The 7305-nt window shown below is 47.0% G+C and overlaps 1 pseudogene; it reads left to right on the top strand.

Moving 5' to 3' along the window:
* Positions 1–5189: 5189 nt before the first annotated feature.
* Positions 5190–6814, top strand: LOC132389560 (zinc finger protein 227-like; annotated as a pseudogene).
* Positions 6815–7305: the final 491 nt, after the last annotated feature.

Here is a 7305-nt window from a genome sequence, read left to right on the forward strand (position 1 = left end):
CTGCCGGACTCTTTCCCCGGTGAGGACGAGCACTGAGTCTTCACCGCCCTCTGTGAAGGGGATTTACAGATATTCAGCACCCTCGGAATGGAGACTTTTCCCCTCATCACAGTCCCGGACAGTCCAACCCCTTTTTCAGAGACTGGGATCCCTGGTTCAATCGGCAATGATATTGTGCATTTAAATGTGTTCACCTCTCAGTACTCGATTCTCTAAATGACATTTAGAGTTATTACATTTGATCTTTCTTCAAGTTATGACCCCACCACTCCAGGGATCAGTCAGGTGAATCTTCATTGCACTTTCTACAAATACTCTGTAACCACTTTCCTCATCCTCTACGGAATTAATTTCCATCTTCTGCAGCCCTGTGTTACCCCAACAACTCATCTCCCACCCTTGTCACTATTTTCACCTTCCATCTCCGCCCTCACCTGGATCCACCTCTCACTCCCCGGCTCATGCCCCATCCGCACCCCTCACATCTTTTCTCTGACTATTTCCCGCCCAGACTCAGTCTAGAGGGAGGGTCTCGGGCCGAAATGTTGACGGTACATTTCCCTCGACAGATTCTGCCCGACCCACTGAGTTCCTCCGGCAGTTTGTTCTTTGGTCTGTATAACCCGTGTTAGTATGGGGAGCGGGAGTTTACATCATATTCCAGGGTTAGGGGTAATAGACTTCTCGGTGAGACAGCAAAATTAATCGCGGGTTTCATCACTGAATCCAGTGTTGTGAATGTAAAGTCTCCTGTTATGTGTCCGGCTGTGCCGTGTTGTTGGTGGAGTGGGCAGCATGGTGTTTGTCTCGATTCGGGTCACAACACTAGAATTGCCAGCAGGGTCCACAAACACTGTATTAGTCATCAGAAAACCTCTCGTCCCTGCAGTGTTTGCCTCCTGGTAAACTCAACACCCTGACAGTGTGGACCATAGATATTCCTTCCTCTCAGATTTAAAGAATCACTCAGACAGCTGATCGCTGAGAGGAATTATATTTATTGGTCATTAAAGTTCACCCAGATTTGTTTGGACGGATTTGATGTGGAGATCGGGGTGTCACAGTGAAAGGGCCGGACGGCCGAACTCTCCCCGTTGTCCAAACATCCTTCCAGGTGAGGCGACACTTCACCTGTGAATCTTCCGGGGTCGCCCGTTGTGTCCGCTGCTCCCGATACGGCCGCCTCCACACTGGTGACACAGGCTTCTCAACAGTTGTGCCGGGTAGGAATGATTTTTAACGGGCGTCGATATTTTTCTTTCCTTTTGTGCGGGAGGGGTGGGTTTTGGGGGTTGATAATCGGGATGCCGTCCTTTTCGATACGAGGGGTGTGGAGGGAGTTTCATTTTTTTTCTTTCTGAACGACTTTAATGTTTTCTTTGTTTCGTGGTTCTCTGGAGAAGATAAAATCTCAGCGTTATTTATTAATACCTGCTTTGATAATAAATTAATCTTTGAACTATCCGCTTTGAGCGGGACTTACTTACTTAGTCAGTCAGACAGGAACAGTCTGTGAATGCTCCCATCCAATTCAGTAATTCCCCTTACACCACAGATATATCTGTCCAAATACTCCCCACTCAAGATAGGCTGGAGCCAAAAATATTTACAACATGACAGACCCTAAAGAAAAATTACAAAATAGTCATAATGCCTTAGAACAGACTGACGCTGTCCTATCTCTACACATGAGTACACAAGGAGATAAGCATCCTGAAACCCTAGCTAGCTACCCACAAGAAGAAATATGGCTCAGCACGGCTTAGCACATTGGTTGATCATCAGCAGTTTCTTTCGGAAAAACAGGTTGCTATTGTTTAACGAAGTGTTAACCCTTTTACATACTTTATCATTCCATCCTTTACATCATTACATGATCAAAAAAGCAGTAACGTTTTACAGAGAAAGCAACCTAGTACAGCATTGACTTCTCAGTGGGTAAAAACGGCATACATCAGCAATGATAACAATGATATGTACAACCATTTGGACATCATTCAATATCTTGCCCCACATATTACCGACAGGTCTTCGAAGATCACCATTTCGACCCTTCGCTGAACCCGTGTAAATCCTGCCCTACTCTCTAGATGCTGCCAGTCTCCCTGGCAGTGTGCTTAGAGAGGGATTTAGACTCATCGGGGATATAGGTGCAGCATTCTGTGTCAATAATAGCATAGGTTTCCCCTTTCTCAGCTGGGATAAAATCTAAAGCCATATGATTCTGTAGGACTGTTTGACGAACTGCAATAATTTCAGTGGATATTTCTGTTATTTGGGCCTGTGTTTCTGTCAGGGCCCCTGGAGTATTGTGGCCAGCTTCTCAAGTGCTTGTAGCCAAATTGTTTATCCTAACTCTGGTTGAGCAGGATTACAGAAATTGGAATCATAGTTTTACCCAACAGGCACCTGGTTCTACCTGTTTGGCAAGGTGTGACAGAGAGACAGAAAGGTGTTAACATGGGGGCCCCGAGAAAGACATAAACACGAACACCTCTGTTACATTCCCGTAACGGTTTAAATGAACCAGCAGCAATAGACCACACCTGGAGTGTGCTTTTGATGTTAAAACCACTGTCTTTATTCGTATCTACTTTTAATATAACAAATTAAGCAAAATAATCAAAAGCTAAAAGTGTTATGATTACACATGTGTGTAAATATAACTCCCAAACCACTGAGCTCAGGGAATACCAAGCTTAAAGTCTTGAGATGGTAAAGTATGAAAGTTCAGTTCATCCACGGAATCAATGACGAGAGAGAGATATTTGTCATCCAAGGTGAATGTCGAGAGAAGGCAATTACGTTGAATTCCACAAATTACACAGTTGTAAAACAGGATAACAGTTGCTGTAGATCTTATCCGTCGTTGTTCTGAATCCACATACGAATTATCAACAGAAGCAGCTTATCACAGGAGTACTGTCTTCAGAAGCAACTACCACCCAGGCAAGTGTTAACGCACAGGTAGATTCCGCAAGGTACTCCCAATCCAGATCCAACGCACAAAGTATTACCGACATTGATTTCCACAGAATATCCCTTCTCACAAGTGTTTACCACATAACACACCCGAATCCTGCTAAGGCTTAACAAATGTGGTAGCCACAAGATACTGCAACAGATCCCCATTTGGATTATACGAATTATCACCAACCGTGATTGGACACAGGGATACCCTCTTCAAGTGAATTACCACAACCAGGCAAGGGTTAGCACAAGTGGTCCTCACAGGACACTCCCAAACCAACAGATCCACTCCAATGGAACAAACGAAGTGACAATCACGCATTCGGTATAGGCTGGATCAATAACCAACCCACCTTGTGGGCAAAGGAGAGTCCAAACAGTGGCCTTTGGCCACTAGGCCCTTTGTTTCGAGCTTTCCATCTTCTTTCTTTCTGTCTGGCTGACTGTGTTTGTGACTGTCCTTGCTTAAATAAAACAAACTGCGAGCTATGTAAACCCAAGCTGCAGCAAGTGTAAACACGCTGCATCGTCAAATAGTTCCGCCCCCCTCTCTCTCCCTCAGTAAGAATCATACAGGAGCCGGGAAAGCCAGGCTTGTATACACAGGAATTTAGAAGGAGAAATTAGAATTTAGTGTTTTCTCCCCGTATTGTCGTTTTAGTTATCTTCTGTTGCTCTTTAAAAGTATCCCAATCCTCTCGCTTCCCTCTCATCTTTACTATGTTATACATCTTCTCTTTCATTTTTATACAGTCCTTGACCTTCCTTGTCATCCACGGTCCCCTTAGCTGGCTTTTAGCACTGAAATTGGGTGGGACTACAACCAGAGGACATGGGTTAAGGGTGAAAGGTGAAACGTTAAGGTGAACATGAGGGGAAACTTCTTCACACAGACAGTAATTCTGGTGTGGAATGAGCAGCCAGCACAAATGGCGCATACGAGCATGTTTTCAACATTTAAGAGATTCGTGTAGGTATCTGGATGGTAGGGGTGTGGGAGTGGGCAGTTTAATTAGCTCAGCGCAAACCAGATGGCCCAAATGGCCTGTTTCTGTATTGTAATTTCCCACAGGAACCAGAAAATACTAATATTCACTCCAAGTCCTTTTAACAGAAGGGCAGACTAACCATTCACCTCAGCAGGGCTTTTTTATATGACGTTAAAAATGTGGAACTTGAAGTTAATAATACGTAAAAGAAAATCGCAGACAATTTGCATGAGAGTGTTTCGGTTATTGTGGGGCCAGGCGCCCATGCAGCCCAGCAGGAAGAGAGAATAATACCAATAGAGAGAGTCAAACTGAGCAAGGGTGCAAATTGCAGATGGCAGAAATGCCCCATTGTTATAGAAAGAGGAAGAACATCGGGGAATTGATGGTCATTCCAGATACCAGCACTCTGCCCAATCAGGAGATGATTTCTCTGTCCAACTTGGGTTTAACCTCACTGTAACAGTGTGATACCAAATCAAACCTTGGCAACGCAAGTGATCTCATCTGAAATGTTGTCCTAAACCCATTGATGGATTTTGTAAATTATTTTACAGGTTAAAAACGGGAAGGAATTTGTCTCCAGGAAGCTCAAACACGACACGCCAGTTTTGCTGTCTCTGTCCAGATATTTAAGAAGTGGAGCAAGGGATCCAATTGACCATCCTTCCTACTCAGACTGTGGGGAGGGATTTATTCGGTCATCTGACCAACTGGAAGGCCCGTAATTTTACACAGGAGAAAGGCCGTTCACCTGCTCAGACAGTGGGAATAGATACACTCGGTCATCTCAACCGAAGGTACATCAGCAAGTTCCCACTGGGCAAGGCCATTCACCTGTTTTGTGTGCGAGAAAGGATTCAATTGTTCTTCCCACCTGCGGAAACACAGTCAGTTCAATCCGGGCAGAGGCTGGTGATCTGCTGAATTTGTGAGAAAGGAATCACTCAATCATCTGAAGTTATGGCTCAACAGCAAGTTCACACTGTGGAGAAGCCATTCACCTGCTCAGAATGTGAGATACGATTCACTCGGTCATCCGACCTACAGAGACACCAGCGAGTTCACACTGGGGAGAAGCCGTTCACCTGCTCAGTCTGTGAAAAGGTATTCAGTCAGTCACCCCACCTACAGAGACATCTGCGAGTTCACACTGGGGAGAAGCCATTCACCTGCTCAGTCTGTGGAAAGGGATTCAGTCAGTCACCCCACCTACAGAGACATCAGCGAGTTCACACCGGGGATAAGCCGTTCACTTGCTCAGTCTGTGGGAAGGGATTCACTCGGTCAGACAACCTACAGAGACACCAGCTAGTTCACACTGGAGAGAGGCCGTCACCTGCTCAGTCTGTGGGAAGGGATTCAGACAGTCATCCACCCTACGGAGTCATCAGCGAGTTCACACCGGGGAGAAGCCATTCACCTCTTCAGAATGTGGGAAGGGATTCACTCGGTCTTCCCACCTACGGAGGCATCAGCGAGTTCACACCGGGGAGAAGCCATTCACTTGTTCTGTCTGTTGGAAGGGATTCACTCGGTCTTCCGACCTACGGAGGCATCAGCGATTTCACACCGGGGAGAAGCCATTCACTTGCTCTGTCTGCGGGAAGGGATTCACTCTGTCTTCCCACCTACGGAGTCATCAGCGAGTTCACACCGGGGAGAAACCATTCACTTGCTCTGTCTGTTGGAAGGGATTCACTCGGTCTTCCCACCTACGGAGGCATCAGCGATTTCACACCGGGGAGAAGCCATTCCCTTGCTCAGTCTGTGGGAAGGGATTCACTCAATCTTCCCACCTACGGAGTCATCAGCGAGTTCACACCGGGGAGAAGCCATTCACTTGCTCTGTCTGCGGGAAGGGATTCACTCAGTCTTCCCACCTACGGAGTCATCAGCGAGTTCACACCGGGGAGAAGCCATTCACTTGCTCTGTCTGTTGGAAGGGATTCACTCGGTCTTCCCACCTACGGAGGCATCAGCGATTTCACACCGGGGAGAAGCCATTCCCTTGCTCAGTCTGTTGGAAGGGATTCACTCGGTCTTCCCACCTACGGAGGCATCAGCGATTTCACACCGGGGAGAAGCCATTCCCTTGCTCAGTCTGTGGGAAGGGATTCACTCGGTCTTCCCACCTACGGAGGCATCAGCGATTTCACACCGGGGAGAAGCCATTCACTTGCTCTGTCTGCGAGAAGGGATTCACTCAGTCTTCCCACCTACGGAGTCATCAGCGAGTTCACACCGGGGAGAAGCCATTCACTTGCTCTGTCTGTTGGAAGGGATTCACTCAGTCTTCCCACCTACGGAGTCTTCAGCGAGTTCACACCGGGGAGAAGCCATTCACTTGCTCTGTCTGTTGGAAGGGATTCACTCGGTCTTCCCACCTACGGAGGCATCAGCGATTTCACACCGGGGAGAAGCCATTCCCTTGCTCAGTCTGTGGGAAGGGATTCACTCAGTCCTCCCACCTACGGAGTCATCAGCGAGTTCACACCGGGGAGAAGCCATTCACTTGCTCTGTATGCTGGAAGGGATTCACTCGGTCTTCCCACCTACGGAGGCATCAGCGAGTTCACACCGGGGAGAAGCCATTCACTTGCTCGGTCTGCGGGAAGGGATTCGCTCAGTCTTCCCATCTACGGAGTCATCAGCAAGTTCACACCGGGGAGCAGCCATTCACCTCTTCAGAATGTGGGAAGGGATTCCTTCACTTATCTAACCTACGGAGTCACTCGCGAGTTCACACTGGGGAGAAGCCGTTCAACTGCTCAGTCTGTGGGAAGGGATTCACTTAGTCCACCCAAGTAATGGCACGCCAGTCAGTTCACAATCGGCAGTTGCCCTTGTTATGAATCTCTAGACTTCGTTTGCTGTAGACTGCCATTTTAAGAGAGAGAAATTTAAAAAGTTAAATCAGTTTGACTTGCAGCTTGTTTACATCGCTCGCAGCTTGTTTAGTATTAACCGAGGACACAGACACTCAGAGTCAGACGGAGACGAAGGAGGAAAAATGGAAGGATCGAAACCAGGGAACTAATGGTCAAGGGACACTGATTGCAACTTTCCAGGTTGGGTTAATCGTACATCGAATGTGAGGATGTCTCCTCTTTTGATCCATAGGGGTGGATCTGATTTGAAGTATCCTGTGAAGACCACTGATGTGTTAACCCTTGCTGGGTGTGGTGGGGTAAATCACTTGAAGATGATACCCCTTGTGACAAGACACTGTCCGTGATAATTCGTACTTGGATTTGGAATGATGATGGATAAAATCTACAACAACTGTTGTCTCGTTTTACCACCATGAAACCTATGGAATTCGATATAATTGCCTTCTCTTAAC

Source organism: Hypanus sabinus, unplaced genomic scaffold (assembly GCF_030144855.1).
Source record: "Hypanus sabinus isolate sHypSab1 unplaced genomic scaffold, sHypSab1.hap1 scaffold_602, whole genome shotgun sequence".
Taxonomy (NCBI): Eukaryota; Metazoa; Chordata; class Chondrichthyes; order Myliobatiformes; family Dasyatidae; genus Hypanus; species Hypanus sabinus.